The sequence below is a fragment of the Rattus norvegicus genome, chromosome 18 (genome assembly GCF_021556685.1).
Source record: "Rattus norvegicus strain SHRSP/BbbUtx chromosome 18, alternate assembly SHRSP_T2T, whole genome shotgun sequence".
In the NCBI taxonomy this organism is placed as follows: domain Eukaryota; kingdom Metazoa; phylum Chordata; class Mammalia; order Rodentia; family Muridae; genus Rattus; species Rattus norvegicus.
The window spans coordinates 25,788,202-25,802,866 of NC_141551.1; the positions used below are offsets into that span (position 1 = coordinate 25,788,202).

The 14,665-nt window shown below is 46.6% G+C and overlaps 1 long non-coding RNA gene and 1 pseudogene across 1 annotated transcript; one reads left to right on the top strand and one right to left on the bottom strand.

Moving 5' to 3' along the window:
• Window positions 1-6,958: 6,958 nt before the first annotated feature.
• On the bottom strand, window positions 6,959-14,406 carry LOC147999718 (uncharacterized). The gene is made up of 3 exons (XR_015642850.1): window positions 14,090-14,406; window positions 12,796-13,569; window positions 6,959-7,599 (listed from the first exon to the last, which is right to left on the bottom strand). It is a non-coding gene; the product is annotated as an uncharacterized LOC147999718 (long non-coding RNA).
• LOC120098309 (60S ribosomal protein L23a-like) lies at window positions 8,256-8,692 on the top strand (annotated as a pseudogene).
• Window positions 14,407-14,665: the final 259 nt, after the last annotated feature.

Here is a 14,665-nt window from a genome sequence, read left to right on the forward strand (position 1 = left end):
GCACTATAAGAGTCATGGTAGCTAATGATAGAATATTTACATCAATGTATCATAATAAAAGTTACATGAATGTTTTCTTCCTCTCATTACACTTTTACCTTTTTGCTTAAAGGAAACATTTTAGGGCTTCTCTTAGGCGATCCAAGTTGTCAGTGCCGTTCTTTTGCAGTCAGTGTCGGTTAAAAGGGGCTGCATGAGCACATACACTGTAACACACCACAAAGCACTGTCAGTTGCTCTGATGCCCAAGATGTCTACTATGTGACTAACAGGCAGGTATTTTATACAGTGTAGATATACTGGACAAAGGGGTGATTCACATCCCAGGCCAACTTTGAGACAAATACTGCAGGGTTTCGTCATGCTGCTGAGAATGTTGACCAATTAAATATGAATAACTTATCTCATCTTCTAAACATGACTCTAAAAAGTATTCCCAAAGCATGATGGACGGCAAGTACTGAAACCTTCCAACGCTAAACCACAGGCAAGAGAGGACCACTTGTGCTGGATCATTTTCTTTTCTCTTTAACAAAATGCCCAACAAAAGCAAGGTAAGGGAGGATGGGTTTGTTAGGGCTCAGAGTCTGAGGGTGCTATCATGTCAGGGATAGAAGGGTGGTGGGACCATGTAGCAACTGTTGGTATCATGTCCACAGCCAGGAAGCCAGCAGAGATGAATGCCAGTGCTCAGCAAACCTTCTCCTTGTACAGCCTGGGGCCCCAGCCTGTGGTGCTACCTACATTTAAGGTAGATCTTCCCTCTTCAAAGAAACCTCTCTGGAAATATTCTCACAGACACAACCAGGGATGTGTCTCCTGGGCAGCTCTGAATCCAGTTGTGTTGGCAATAAAGATTAACCATTGCATTTCTGTACTCCTGCTATAAGGGAACTTGAGTCCTCTGTTGTCATAGTTTCCAGTTCAACAGGTGCTAATCTCACTGACAGACTGACAGATTGGTGGATAGAATGAAGAACAGAGAGATGGACAGATGGATGGATGGATGAATGCTAGAGATCAATCCCAGAAGTGCATGTGACAAACATTCACTCTACCACTGAGCTGCACCCTTTCTCCTTCAACCTTTTTCTTTCATGCATATGTGGGAAAGGTTCTGGAGTGAAACCCAAGGCTTCACAATGGTCAACAAATGCTTTACCACTGAGACATCCCCTCCCCCAGGTCAGCCTTTTTTAAAAAACATCGACAACTAACATAAATTTCAAAAATAGTGCTTTGCCAGCAAACCAAAGCCCAGCTGCAGGACCTGACCTGACCCGAACATCCGCTCAACCTCTGACATAGACTGTTACGACTTACAAACATCGAGTTGGTCAACCACCACATTCACCTCGTCTTCTCGTCTCAATTTCTGGAACTATCTAAAAATATAGGATAGCTTCTGCTTCTCTGAAAACTGTTTGGCACAAAAATAAAACCTTTTAAAAGTGATCTGAGTAGGATAGTGGAAGTCCCCCCACGCCATCCCTTCGTCATGTGATGTGTAGGATTGTCTGTGCCATGACCGAGCATCTCAGAAATGTTCTAATCAGGTACCCTTAGCACATTCATGTCATCTTCATTTTGTTATTTCCCCAAAAGCTGTAAAAATAGCTAGGTAGGTATAATGTCCTTAGGGCCGGGACTGGAGAGATGGCTGGGTGATGCAAGCCTGACCATCTGGATTGAATACCCAGAAACCACATTATAAGCAGTGGTCAATGCATCTGAAATCACACTCTGCCTCTACCAAGAGAAGAGGAGCGGAAAGAGAACGCAGGAAGCTCACAGGTCGGCCAGCCCACCATGCACAGCAGTGAGCTAGAAAGACCCTGCTCCAAAGAGGAAGGTGAGGACACACACACACACACACACACACACACACACACACACACCCCATACACATACATACATACATACATACATACATACATACATACATACATACATACATACACACACACATACATACATAAAAATATGTAAAAGTTACAAGGTAAAAATAAATAAACAGCCTTGCGTCCTCCTGCACTGCAGACGCTCACTGATCTTCCCAACGGGAAGCTAAACTTCTTGCTTTTCCCAGACACTGCACATTCTCTCTGCTCATTCTGTCAGCCATTAAGAGGCTTCCCACTCTCAGGTCTTTAGTCCCAGCCAGAACATTACACACACCTAGCATTAATGCCATCAAACAATGTACAGGTTAAGAAAAGAGACCCTTCATTCTCCGCACACACTTGCTAGGAGAATGTCAGAATAGATAAACCTCCACTTTCTTTAGTCTCCCCAGTACACAGCCCACGCAATCATAAAGACCCGTCCTGGACACGCCCTCCCCAAAGGCACTTTTTCCTCATTCTGCCTTCAATACCCTTCTCAATTGGCACCCCATAAACTTCTGGCTTCCTATCTTCACAATTAGGCAGCCATTCAACAATGAAAAAGTTAAATCGTGTGCTCACATGCCACCCCCAGGTCTAGACTCTGCACAAGTCTGGCAGGCAGGGTCATCTCTGCGGGGACGTGTGCTGTGTGACCAAATTTATTTTGAGTAGGAGATGTTGTACACATGTCTACTCGCCCCAGATAGGAAGCCCATGACAGACAAATGGATACCACCAAAGTTTAACTGAACCAGTGAGTTCTACTGGAGTTACTTACAGGAATGTGGGTAAAGGGTAACTTACAGGAGCAGAAATGGCTCAAGGACAGCTGCATCACAAAGGCCCACCCCAGCAGACCACACTGCATCACCTGCAAACAGCTCACCAGGTAGAAAAATGTCTTTTCCAAGGAGCTCTGGTCTAAACCTCTTCCTGGCAGCTCAGCTGTTTTTTATTTCTTCCAAGCAAGCTAGCTGTTCTGGTCTCAAAGAGTCTTCTTTGTCAATTGTCTTTTTTGAGGTTTTGTTTTGTAGCCTTGACTTGTCTGAGACTCTTTATAGTTTGCTTTGTCTGAGAATCTTTTTTGCAGACTCACTCCACTTCTCTGAGAGGGAGTCTTGGCTTCCATTGTCTAATCTGGGAGCCCTGGTGAATCTAGTTAGTTTTAGGGACTTCCTGGAGCTATTTTGTTCACTTTCCTGTTTAAAGAGCTTCTTGGAAGGATGGAATGTTTCAATATCAGAGGAAACTATTACCCAACACTGCATCTCTTCCTTAGGCTTTTATAAACCACTACCATTACCATCCCTTTAGCAATGATCTCTGATCCTTGAAGGAGGTGGCTATAGATGTCGACCTATGGCTAAAAATTATGTATTTTGTCACAGCAATAATTATTTATCCTCAAGAGCATCACCAGTAGTTATGAATCAAGGCTGACAACAGAGCTAATCTCTGGGTACATGTATACATGTTTAGAAGGCACATTCCATCCATCTAGTAAAAACATAGAGGTTGTTTACCTATTTGGACCTATGACCCCCTGTGGTGGTTTGAATATGCTTGTCCCAGGGAGTGGCACTATTAGGAGGTGTGGCCTTGTTGGAGTGGGCATGGCCTTGTTGGAGGAATGTGTTACTTTAGGGTCGGACTTTGACACCCTTGGAAGACAGTCTTCTCCTGTTTGCCTTTGGAACAAGATGTAGAACTCTCAGCTCCTCCAGCACCAGGCCTGCCTAGATGTTTCCATGCTCCCACCTTGATGATAATGGACTGAACCTTTGAACCTGTAAGCCAGCCCCAATCAAATGTCGTCCTTATGAGAGTTGCCTTGGTCATGGCGTCTCATGGAAGCCCTGAGACACCGCCACAGCCACAGGATGCTGTTTTGGCTTTCAGTGCCAGATGTGAACTCCCTCTTGTAGAGGGGCCCTCACATCCAACTGAAAGACTGTTGATAGCCAAGCCACTGTTGCATGCTTGGTATTTGAGCACATGGGCTCCGTAGCCAAGCAGAAATGTTGGTGACAGTTCCCCCGCCAGCACCCTACCTGTCCCAATCAGGCACTATGATCAGGTTGGGGTTTTACACTTCAGTCCCAGCTTAATTTATCCATGTTCTACAGTCAGAGCATGTCCAGTACAAGAACCTAGGGCCACCAGAGAATACTCTTCACTTGACCTGCTGGGATGTGAAAAGTCTTTCAAAGAAGGAATGAAAGAGCCTGTCTTGGCCGAGCTGGTGTGGCCGTGTGGCATGGGGGAGAGAACGGGATCAGTCTGACTGTTGTGAAGGCAGGAAAACTGAGTAATATGACTTCCCATCTCTCCTTAAGGCAGCACTGCTTGACCTGAGGTGGTGTGAAGGGACTAGACCTGAGGGGCTGGCTCATGAAAGCCATTAGGAGAATTTGGGTATCTCCATCTGAGGTCCCCACAAATAGCAGGGGCCTAGAGGACCATAGAGGAGGGACAGAGCCTACTGGGGGAGCTAGGAATAAGAGAAGCCATGTTTAAAGGCTTCACTGGATCAAAGGATTTTTATTAAGTTTTTTTTAAAGGATTTTTACAAAGTTGATCCAACAGGGACCTCAAGCCTTACTAGTTCTGCAGAGCCCTTTGGTGGGGTGAGATCTGTCTACTGTAGGAAGGGCTTTGGCAGAGCTCAGTGACTTGTACAAACATGTAGAGTCGATAAAGAAAAAGAACAAGTTAGAGATAAGAAAAAGGTGAAGAAGAGGAAGAGGTCTGTCTGGGTTCCTGAAGACAAATGTGGTAAGATTTGTGTTGAGCTGGATGGAGTGCCTAAGGGGAAAAGTTGACAGAAAGCCGAACCGTGTGCCCATGAGCTTCTCTGGAGCCCGAGTAGCAGTCCACATCCATGGTAGAGCAATTCTCAGGAAAACAATCAAATCCTTCCCAGAGGCAGGTGATGAATCCCCCAAGACTTAGGAGGACGATTTGTCCAGTCAGGAACTCCCCAACAGCCAGGTATGGGGGACTCGAGGCAACAGCCTCAGCTACAGCCACATGCCAACCCAGGGCCACTCTGACCCGGGGAACCAACAGGAACAGCTGAGGAGAGCAGGGCCTGTTCCCCCTTGGCTCTGGTAGTCTGAGAGGATTAAAATTCAGGCCCACTGAGTTCATCAGAGGTGGGGATGCTCCATGAAAGACCTACAGGATATAGCAACATAATGTCTCAGAGAAAATGACCGAGGGTCGCAGGGAGCTACTTAAGTTAGTGTCTCATAGTCAAGCTTTGTACCCAACCTTGATTCGTGGAGAAAACAGTTGATAAATGTTGATGGGCTGGGTGGTGGCAGTACATGGCTTTAATCCCAGCACTCAGGAGGCAGGGGCAGGCAGGGCTTGGTAGTTTAAGGCCAGCCTGGTCTACAAAGAGAGTTCCAGGCTAACCAAAGCTACACAGAGAATTCCTGTCTCAGAAAACGAAAAAGAGAGAGAGAGAGAGAGAGAGAGAGAGAGAGAGAGAGAGAGGAGGGAGGGAGGGAGAGAGAGAGAGAGAGAGAGAGAGAGAGAGAGAGAGAGAACTTTTCTGTGATGTATTAGACCTTGCTTTTGTGAACCCACCAGGGTCGCCTGACACTTGCTGAGGCCATGATGACAGACTGTCAGAGAGCTTCCCCAAGCTCATCCTGGTGTTCCCACTATCTGTTATGGGATGGTGGTCCAGATGTTGCCTTGTCTTGTTCAACTTCTCAAAAGGGTTTTGTTATGTAGAGGACATAATGCTAACCTCTGAGTGTGTTGTGGATTTGGCGAGCCATTATAGAGACATACAGTTGTATCTAAAGGAAGTGGGGGAATGAGATCAATCTATATAGAGTAAAAGGACCAGGCACAGCTGTAAAATTATTGTGTATTATGGTCTGGTAAGATGTTTATGATACCTGACAATGTTACTGACAAAATCCTGCAACAGCCTGTTGCTTTCGCTGTAGCCACCAGCTATATATAGCCTTTGAACATCTGGTGACTTCTAAGGAAGAGAGACACTGGGGTAGTGGGGCACACTGTTGATAAGCCTGTCCTGTAAGGATCTTAGCCTGCTCAAAGGTTTCTTGAGCCATTCTGTCCCAATTCCATACAACACTCTTTATCAAGTTATCTAGAGGATGAACAGCTTTGGGGTATGAAAGTCGGCCAGTATCTCAAGAGCCCCCAAAAGGCCTATCGCTTCTTCACAGTCACAAGCACAAGCCGATGCGGGATTTTGTCTTCCTGAAGCTATTCTGATTTGTTTGCCTTTCCGTATAAAGATCTTCCCTGGACGGTGGAATGCTTCGGTTTTGGGGAGGGAACTATGTATGAAGCAACCTTGCAAGGCAAGCTCTGGGGATGCTCTAAGTACGGCCTGGAAGAGGGAGCATGTGGTGTGTGACAGCTTTACACGACCTCTCAAGTCAAGGCTTTAGAAGCAAGCTGAAAACTGGAGGCCATACATGCAAAGAATTCAATCTCCCCTAAGATATAACTTTATCTAAAGCTTATGTTTGAATTTATTTAGGCCTCAAACCGTCCCTTACGCTGTCACTATACCATATGTTCACTGAGAAGTGGATTCTGCCATTAGTACAAAAAGCCAAAGGACTTAGGTAAAATACTATTTCGTCTCTCACCTACCAATAGGAAGGACTACAAACATGGTGGCAAGGACTCCTCACTTGAATGAACTAAGATAGCTCCTCTCCACGGGGCCTAGATTGTAATTGATGGCAGTAGCAGTGAGGTGCAATGAACCTCCACAGAGATCACATGCATCACTTCCCCAAGCATTTCATTGGCTGTACCACAGCCTTACCCAGTGGCGCTAGTCTGCCAAGTGCAGCCTGTTCTTTGGACTGTGTGAAGCCCTTCAAGTCCTCTTTGCCGACTTTCAGTGTTTCTTCTTAGCAACACTGTTTCCGTGTCTTCGTTGTTCTCTTTTCTGAATCCCAGCATCACCAAAACATCCACGTTCAGAAGTAATCATAAAGATTAGCAGAAACAATGTTTCTTTCAGTTAACACACCCCGCTCCAGGGAATAAAGATTGGTGAGCTAATATTAACTGTATAAAGCATCTTTAATTTAATAAAACTGCTTTGGTTTGATTTTTAAGGAGGGAAGGGTCATTCCACCTTTTCTCTTTACACCAGTGGCTGACTTAGCATCTGAGAAGGTACACACTGGGCTAGATACTTACTACACAGTTCTCAGGCTCCTGGCTCTGACTTCCGAATTAACTATACTCTGAAATTCTGTTTTCTACAATACGTTAACTAAGGTCAAATGGCCCCATATTGAAGATTTAATGGCTGGTCTGTTCCAACAGCTGCCTCTTAGCCATCGAATTACAAGGTGGCTGGGTTCATTAAGATTTTCACACACAGCTAACTCCTCAAATTGTATCCCATGCTTCCCTAAGAATTTCATGCGCAGGGCTAGTCTGGCGAGCCACGGTTAGAGCAGAGAGCCAATCTGTCGCCGTTTGTTTTCCCAATAGACAAAGAAGCATTATTTTCCAGGTTGATGAAAGCTGGTCATTCGAGCCCGGAGCCAAATTCCAGGGTGAGGTCATGAAGATCAGCCACGGTGAGGTTCGTCGCCAAAGGCAATGGGGAAGAGTCCAGCTTTCTCGGCTGAAAGACACATTGCCAAACCTTCAAGTTGAACTTTGGGAGTCTGGTGCATTTTTCCACGTTGTCCTGTGCAAATTAAAAATAATGGAGCTAAGTGTGGCTCCGTAAGCACCGGCCGTGAAACCGGCTTCATGCTTCGATGTCCTCTAATTCCTGCAGAGCTGAGTTAGGGCAGACCTCACTTGGTGCTGCTACGCCCCTGAAAGCCCCTCCTCCTCAGAAACCATGCTTACCATTTGAAGCTACACTGTCTGAGCAAAGTATTTCGAGGAACACTTGCTTCCTTTCACTCCTCCCTTATTGAAAGTTCCACCATTAACTATTACATCACCATTCGTTTCCTCATATGCTACACGAGTGACTTCATTTTTATAAAAATATCTAGCCTGTGTGTTAAAGCAACTATGGATTCCTGAAAACAACATTGAGTCTGGTCATATAAGTGTGCTCCAGTCTAATCTCACGGACTGAAAACAAAAGGCTAACTCATGAAAGAATTCTGAAAGAAAATAGCTTTAAATGAAATTCCTTGCTCGTGTGATATGTAAAAGAGGAGCTGGCAACCGGAACAATTAACAAAAGTCTTTTTTGTTTCTTTTCTTTTTTTCGGAGCTGGGGACCGAACCCAGGGCTTGCTCGGCAAGCGCTCTACCACTGAGCGAAATCCCCAACCCAACGTAAGATTTTTAACAACAAAAAAAGTCTTTGCTCGTTTCACCAAGATGGCGCACAAAGTGAAGAAGGAGACTCCTGCCCCTCCCAAAACTGAAGCCAAAGCAAAGACCTTGAAAGCGAAGGAGGCGGTGCTGAAAGGTGTTTACAGCCACAAAAAGGAGAAGATCCGCACGTCGCCCACCTTCCAATGGCCCAAGACCCAGTGGCCCAAGTCCCTGCGGCTCTGTAGGCAGCTCAAATATCCTGGAAAGAGTGTGCCCAGGAGAAACAGGCTTGACCACCACGCCATCACCAAATTCCTGCTGACCACCGAGTCAGCCATGAGGAAGCTAGAGGACAACACGCTTGTGTTCACTGTGGATGACAAGGCCACAAGCACCAGATCAAACAGGCTGTGAAGAAACTCTATGACATTGATGTGGCCAAAGTCAACACCCTGATAAGGCCTGACAGAGAAGAAGGCATATGTTTGCTTGGCTTCTAATTATGGTGCTCTGAATGTTGCCGGCATGATTGGGATGGACATGGCTAGTTCTAAATATACACTATTTTTCACACACACACACACACACACACACACACACACACACACACACGTCATTCCTCATGGGATAGATTATTAATCCATGAGTTCTTGACCTTAAAATCAAGCTTTGGACTAATGGTGTCTCTTCTAACCAACAAGGCACTAGAATTGGCTGTACCAAAAAATTTTGTTTTAATTAATAAAAATTTCGCTATGCCTTGAGATACCATACATTCAAAATGAAATAATTGTGACACTTTTAAAAGTCCAATTATGTTTGGGCAATAACAAAAATAGTTGCCTTTAATTACTTAAAAGAAACCCCAGGGGCTGGAGAGATGGCTCGGTGACTAAGAACATGACTGCTCTTGCAGAGAGCAAGAGTTCAGTTCCCAACACCCACACATCAAGAGACTTAGACTTCATGTAATTCCAACTCCAGGAGATCCACTGCCTTTAGTCTCACTGCACACCCGCACTCACGTGCACACACCCGCATACAGACATACATTTGCACAATTAAAAATAATCAATTTTAAAAAAAATTCAGCCTACAAGCTTTAGTACTACAAGTGATAAAAACTGAAAAAAGCGAAATCTTTCTATAAGATGTAATTGTAAAACAAATAGGGCACACAGAAGAATAGGAAAATATTTATAACCATATGTTCAGCATAAAAAGCAAATCATGGTGCTGGGGACATGGCTCAGGGGTAAAAAAAAAAGCATTTGCTGCTCAAGCTCGAGGACCTGAGTTCAAATCCCTAACACTGCCACAAGAGATGGCACCCCAGGGATGGCCACTGTACACTTGCTACCTCAAACCTGGCTGCCAGCATCCCCAGGCTGAGTGAAACACGCTGTCTCAAGGGAATAGAGCAGAACAGGATACCAGATATCCACCTTTGGCCTCCACGTGTGCACAAACATGTACACCTGTACAAACGTGTGCACATATACCATACACACACACTCACACACACACTCACACACACACTCACACACACACTCACACACTCACACACTCATTCACACATACACTCACACACACATTCACACACTCACTCACACACACTCACACACACACACTCGCTCACACACACACACTCGCTCACACACACACACACTCGCTCACACACACACACACACTCACACACTAGCCGTTTTTCCACTTATAAGAATGACTATAAGGTGTGAGGACTTGTCCTTTCCCTTGAGTTGTACTCGCCTTTGGTGCCTGGAGGTTGAAAGTTTCACAGAGAAGTTCATAGATCGTGGGAAACAGTGATTCAAATTCTCTCCAGTGCAGCATTTACCTGAGATCTCTATGTATGAGCTGCTTCTCCCTCCAGCTTCCCTGCAGGATGCGAGAGATAACAGCCTTTTGAATGAGCCAGCTCAGTGGGATGCAGGCAGGAGGCGCCTTCGTTTTCCTCATACTTTGATCTCTGGGTATCTTCTGTCAGATCTTCCTTCTCTACCCCAGGAAGAGGGCTTCAGCATATCCCAACTATTTCCAATCCTTTTCAGGTTTTAAAAGCGTTTTCTTATTGGGTCCAGGATTAATGAGTACAGTGTGATAAAAATGAAAACTTTAATCTCTCCGGCTTCTGTCCATCACTATCTACAGCCAGCAACAGGGAAGAGGAAAGAGTCAGCTCTGACCGTTTTATCTCCACAAATCTCAGGTCGTATTCTGCATTTTCCTCTTCCACAGACTATGCACCCTGTTCCTTGGGGTCTGATGAGGTAGGAGCAACAGGTCAGGGGCCTGTCGAAATCACTGTGACAAAATAGCCAAAATAAATGGCTTAAAGGAGAAAGGACTTATTCTAACTCACCATTTCAGAGCTTTTCATCTATACCCCTGGTCCTTCCTCTCTAGGCATGTGGTGATCCTGCCTATTATCATGGTGGAAAGACACGGCAGAGGCAGTCTAAGAAGTAAAGTGAGAGACAGGAAGGGAGTAACGGTACCAGTGTCCCTTCATGGCCTTCAATGATGCAAGGTCCCCCAAAGAGGCCCCACTCTCAAAGGTTCCAAAACTTCTCAGTCTCACCCTAGGCTGACAATTAAGCCTTTACCATGCAAGCATTTGGGGAATTCTTATAATCCAAACCACAGAGGAGGTAAATGCGTCTGACGGTTGGGCACTGTCGTTCCGGTCCCTGCGTGACAGTGCATTGAAGTTCTCGTCACCTGGGGTGGGAAGTCCTTCCATCCATCATGGGGTGTGCTTTGATGTGGACAACTTGCTTTCCAGGATAGCTGGCTACTCACAGCCCTGCAGCCCTTGGGATGACACCCATGCGGGCTCTTTGGGTAAGAATATCTACAGTGACTACGCTAACCGCTAACCGACAGGGTCTGCCACACATTGACTGCAGCCACATTGCCTCCACTGCAGCCAGCCCCTCACTCTGCCCTGCTGAGGGCAACCTCACAAGATCCCACCCCCTAGAAGCCTCCTGACATGGGTCAGGCGCCCAGACCCTCCACCATAGGCAGTCACGAGCCGAATCTTCTGTGATGCCTGCCTACATTCCAGTGCTGCTCCTTCCTAAGAGGTTAGACTTGAGGTAGCAGGGGTTGCGTCCCCGTTGCTGGGAGGCTATAGCATAGGTCTCAATGCACTAGGCTTCCCATGCTGTTCAAAACTACGAGAGATAGCATGATGAGTTTGGAATCATCTCTTTGCAAATCCTAAGGAATGGTCTAGCATCTCTCTTTACAACAGAGGGGATCTTTCCATAGATTTCTCATCACTCAAGCCTCAGATGAAATCAAGAAAAATCTTGTTCCTTTGTGATATATCATATCTTCCCACCTGTTAATAATGTCTCCTTTATTGCTTCTAGGGCATAATTCTGAAAAATGAAATGGCAAACCCCCTTTGAGTATTTTTTACTTTCTGCTCAAACATGCCAAGATCACAGAGGCCTTTAGATGGAGGGCTTGATGGCAGCGGTAATGTACATCATGAATCCCACACTTGAGAGGCAGAGGCAGGGGTTGGGGATTTAGCTCAGTGGTAGAGCGCTTGCCTAGGAAGCGCAAGGCCCTGGGTTCGGTCCCCAGCTCCGGAAAAAAAAAAAAAAAAAAGAGAGAGGCAGAGGCAGGTGGGGCCTCTTGCGTTTAAGGCCATACTGGATACAGAGTGACCAGGACAGCCAGGGCTGCACGGAGAGACCCTGTCTCAAAACAACAAGAAGTAGACCAGAACACTCCCATTGGTCTGCTCCCCATGGTGACTTACTGACAGCGCCAGCCTTATTTGCTAACGTGGGTATGACAGGCCGGCTGGTAGGGTTTGTTCTGTTCTGGTGGTTAACAAGAAGGATCGTGGGCACCCACGTTTTGGAGAGAAAGAGAAGTGGGGGAGCATGGCGGAGTCTGGGTGACGTTCCCTTGGCCAGATGAAGATGTGAGTTTGAGTCTTATGGAAAGAGTAGCTGCAGGCAGACATGTTCACATCCTCTTGCGGAGGATCCAGAGACTGTGGGGCATAAAGATGCTGTCAGTGTGGTGTCTGTGCCTCAGTGGGGAGGAGAGCACACCTTCCCAGATAAGGACAGGCCACCATGTGCCCGTGGGACACTCAGAACTCAAAAAAGAGGGACACGGAGGCAGCACCTGTGGCATCGAGATCAGAACTATCTCAGTGGCCCTCCATGACCTCCGTGCACACCAGTACAGCAGTTCCCGCCATGGTTTCCAGGGGGAGTTGATCCAGTATTATCAGTGCCCTTCCTTGGGCTCTGAGTCTAGATTCTCTTGATAGCATTCAGCTTTCTTTCGCATGTAACCTTTGGATTCAACCAAGCCAAAACAAAACAAAAAACAAACAAACAAACAAACAAAAGCACTCTGAATAAAACAGGAGAGATACAGAAAGAGAGAGAGAGAGAGAGAGAGAGAGAGAGAGAGAGAGAGAAGCTTGAGTAGCAATTCCCATACAGATAAGAAAAACATAAAAAGCCACCAGACCTTTTTATGCATTCTTTTGTACTGGGCAGACACATCTAGAACTCTGAGCCTTCCCAGTTCATGATCCACCTACCAGCTTCTGCCTTTGAGTAGCGGGATGAACCTTTATTGCTTGGTGACTTCCATGATTGCTGGTCTGCCTTCTGGAGACCTCTCAGAAATCAAATCCTCAGACCAGCAACAGCAGAGCAGTCGTTCTGTGGCCCCGGGGACACTTTCACTTTTGTTGGTGTGAGTGCTAGGGCTTTAGTGAGGGTGAGCGTTCCAGACTGTCGAAACCCATGCTTAGGCTCGGCCACAGGGCAAGTTGTCAATGTCTTAGCGGGCTCTGGTTCCTGCAGTGCTGAATGTCTTAACTCCACTCCGTGGCATCGATTTCAGGCAGGGAGTCTGCCTTTCATAGTTCTTATCCTGTAACAGACGGCGCCTGACACACCTGAGGTGTCCATTTCAACGGAGCATAGAGCAACAGACTCAGCCAGAAAAGATGTGAAGAGAAAGTTTTCCTCTCGCCGTCATAGAGCCGGACTCTATGACTAAACTGTGTGTGTGGTGAGGATGGAATTTAGCCAAATGCGCTCTTCCCTCTCAGTCAGGGGCCATTTACTGAGGCGTTATTGTTAATCGGATATCTACTTAAGAAGGACCGTGCAGTTTATCATGGTTCACGTGCAGGAGGTAAGTGTCCATCATGTTTTGGTCCGGCAGCGCAATTGACAGGTCCAATACCAGATACAAGTTTCTTTGATCAAAGTTTTTTTTTTAATGCTACTAAAGATACTAAAATATAAGATTTCTTTCCTTTCCTTTGTGACTTTTCAGCTTCACCTGTGTTTTAATAACCATTCTAGGGAAAGAAAATTTAAACAATTAGCACGAATCTTGCAACGTTTTTAAGGGGGGGGGTGCATAGGGGGACTTGGCTATGGCCCAAGTTGGTCTTGAACTCCAGAGCTCCAGCGATCCACCTGCCTCAGCTACTTAGTGCTAGAACTATTGGGCTGTCCCAGCATGCCTGGGGCATGTTTGAGTTTTGTATCGCTGGCTATAAAGTAGATAGATTGTGGGCCAAGTGGCCTGTGCCACCAGACCAGACAGAAGAACTGTTAAGGTTAAGTAGGCTTGGACCCCAGGGAATCTCAGAATTGAGAATGGCAGGTGTGGAGCCAAACTGATCTGAAACACAGAGCTGTGACGCCCCACTGAGAGGATCATGACAGTCTGTCACCTAGGGACACCTGAAGTCCTTCCCCAGCATCTCAGACTGAGCCAATGGGGAGCATTTGCCCCTGGATCCCACCCCACTCCCAAAATGTTTATAAGGTCCCCATCCGACCACATGGAATAAAATGCACGAGTTATTTCACCAAGAATCTTCAGCGGGCGGCTGCTTTCCTGAGCTGTAACACTCTGGGGAAGAGTTCTCCCACGCGCAAAGCATTCATTGCAGGACCTTGGATGCACCGGGCGGCTGCTTTCCTGAGCTGTAACACTCTGGGGAAGAGTTCTCCCACGCGCAAAGCATTCATTGCAGGACCTTGGATGCACCGGCAGGCTGGGCTCACACTCCCGCCACTGCTGCCGGCTGTAGCCACTACCTGCTGCTTGCCTAGTGGCTCTGGCTACCTCTCTTGGCTGCAGCTGCTGCTCCGGACAGCCCAACGCCACTGCTGCTGCTGGCACTGCGCTGCTATAGTAGCCAGAGAAACTTTGGCTACAGGCCCAGCACGAGCTTCCCTCGGGAGAGCTGTAACACTTGGACCGTTCTGGCCAGAAGAGCGAGCGCCTCGAGGAAACTTTCCTTCCGGAAAGACCAGAGATCCTCGGAATTTATCCTGGAGACCCACTGACTGCATTCTGCCTCCCCTGAGAGGCCATAACATCCCCCAGTGCGGAGGCAGATAGGCAGCCCTGCAGTAGACGAGCATTTAACCGACATTACA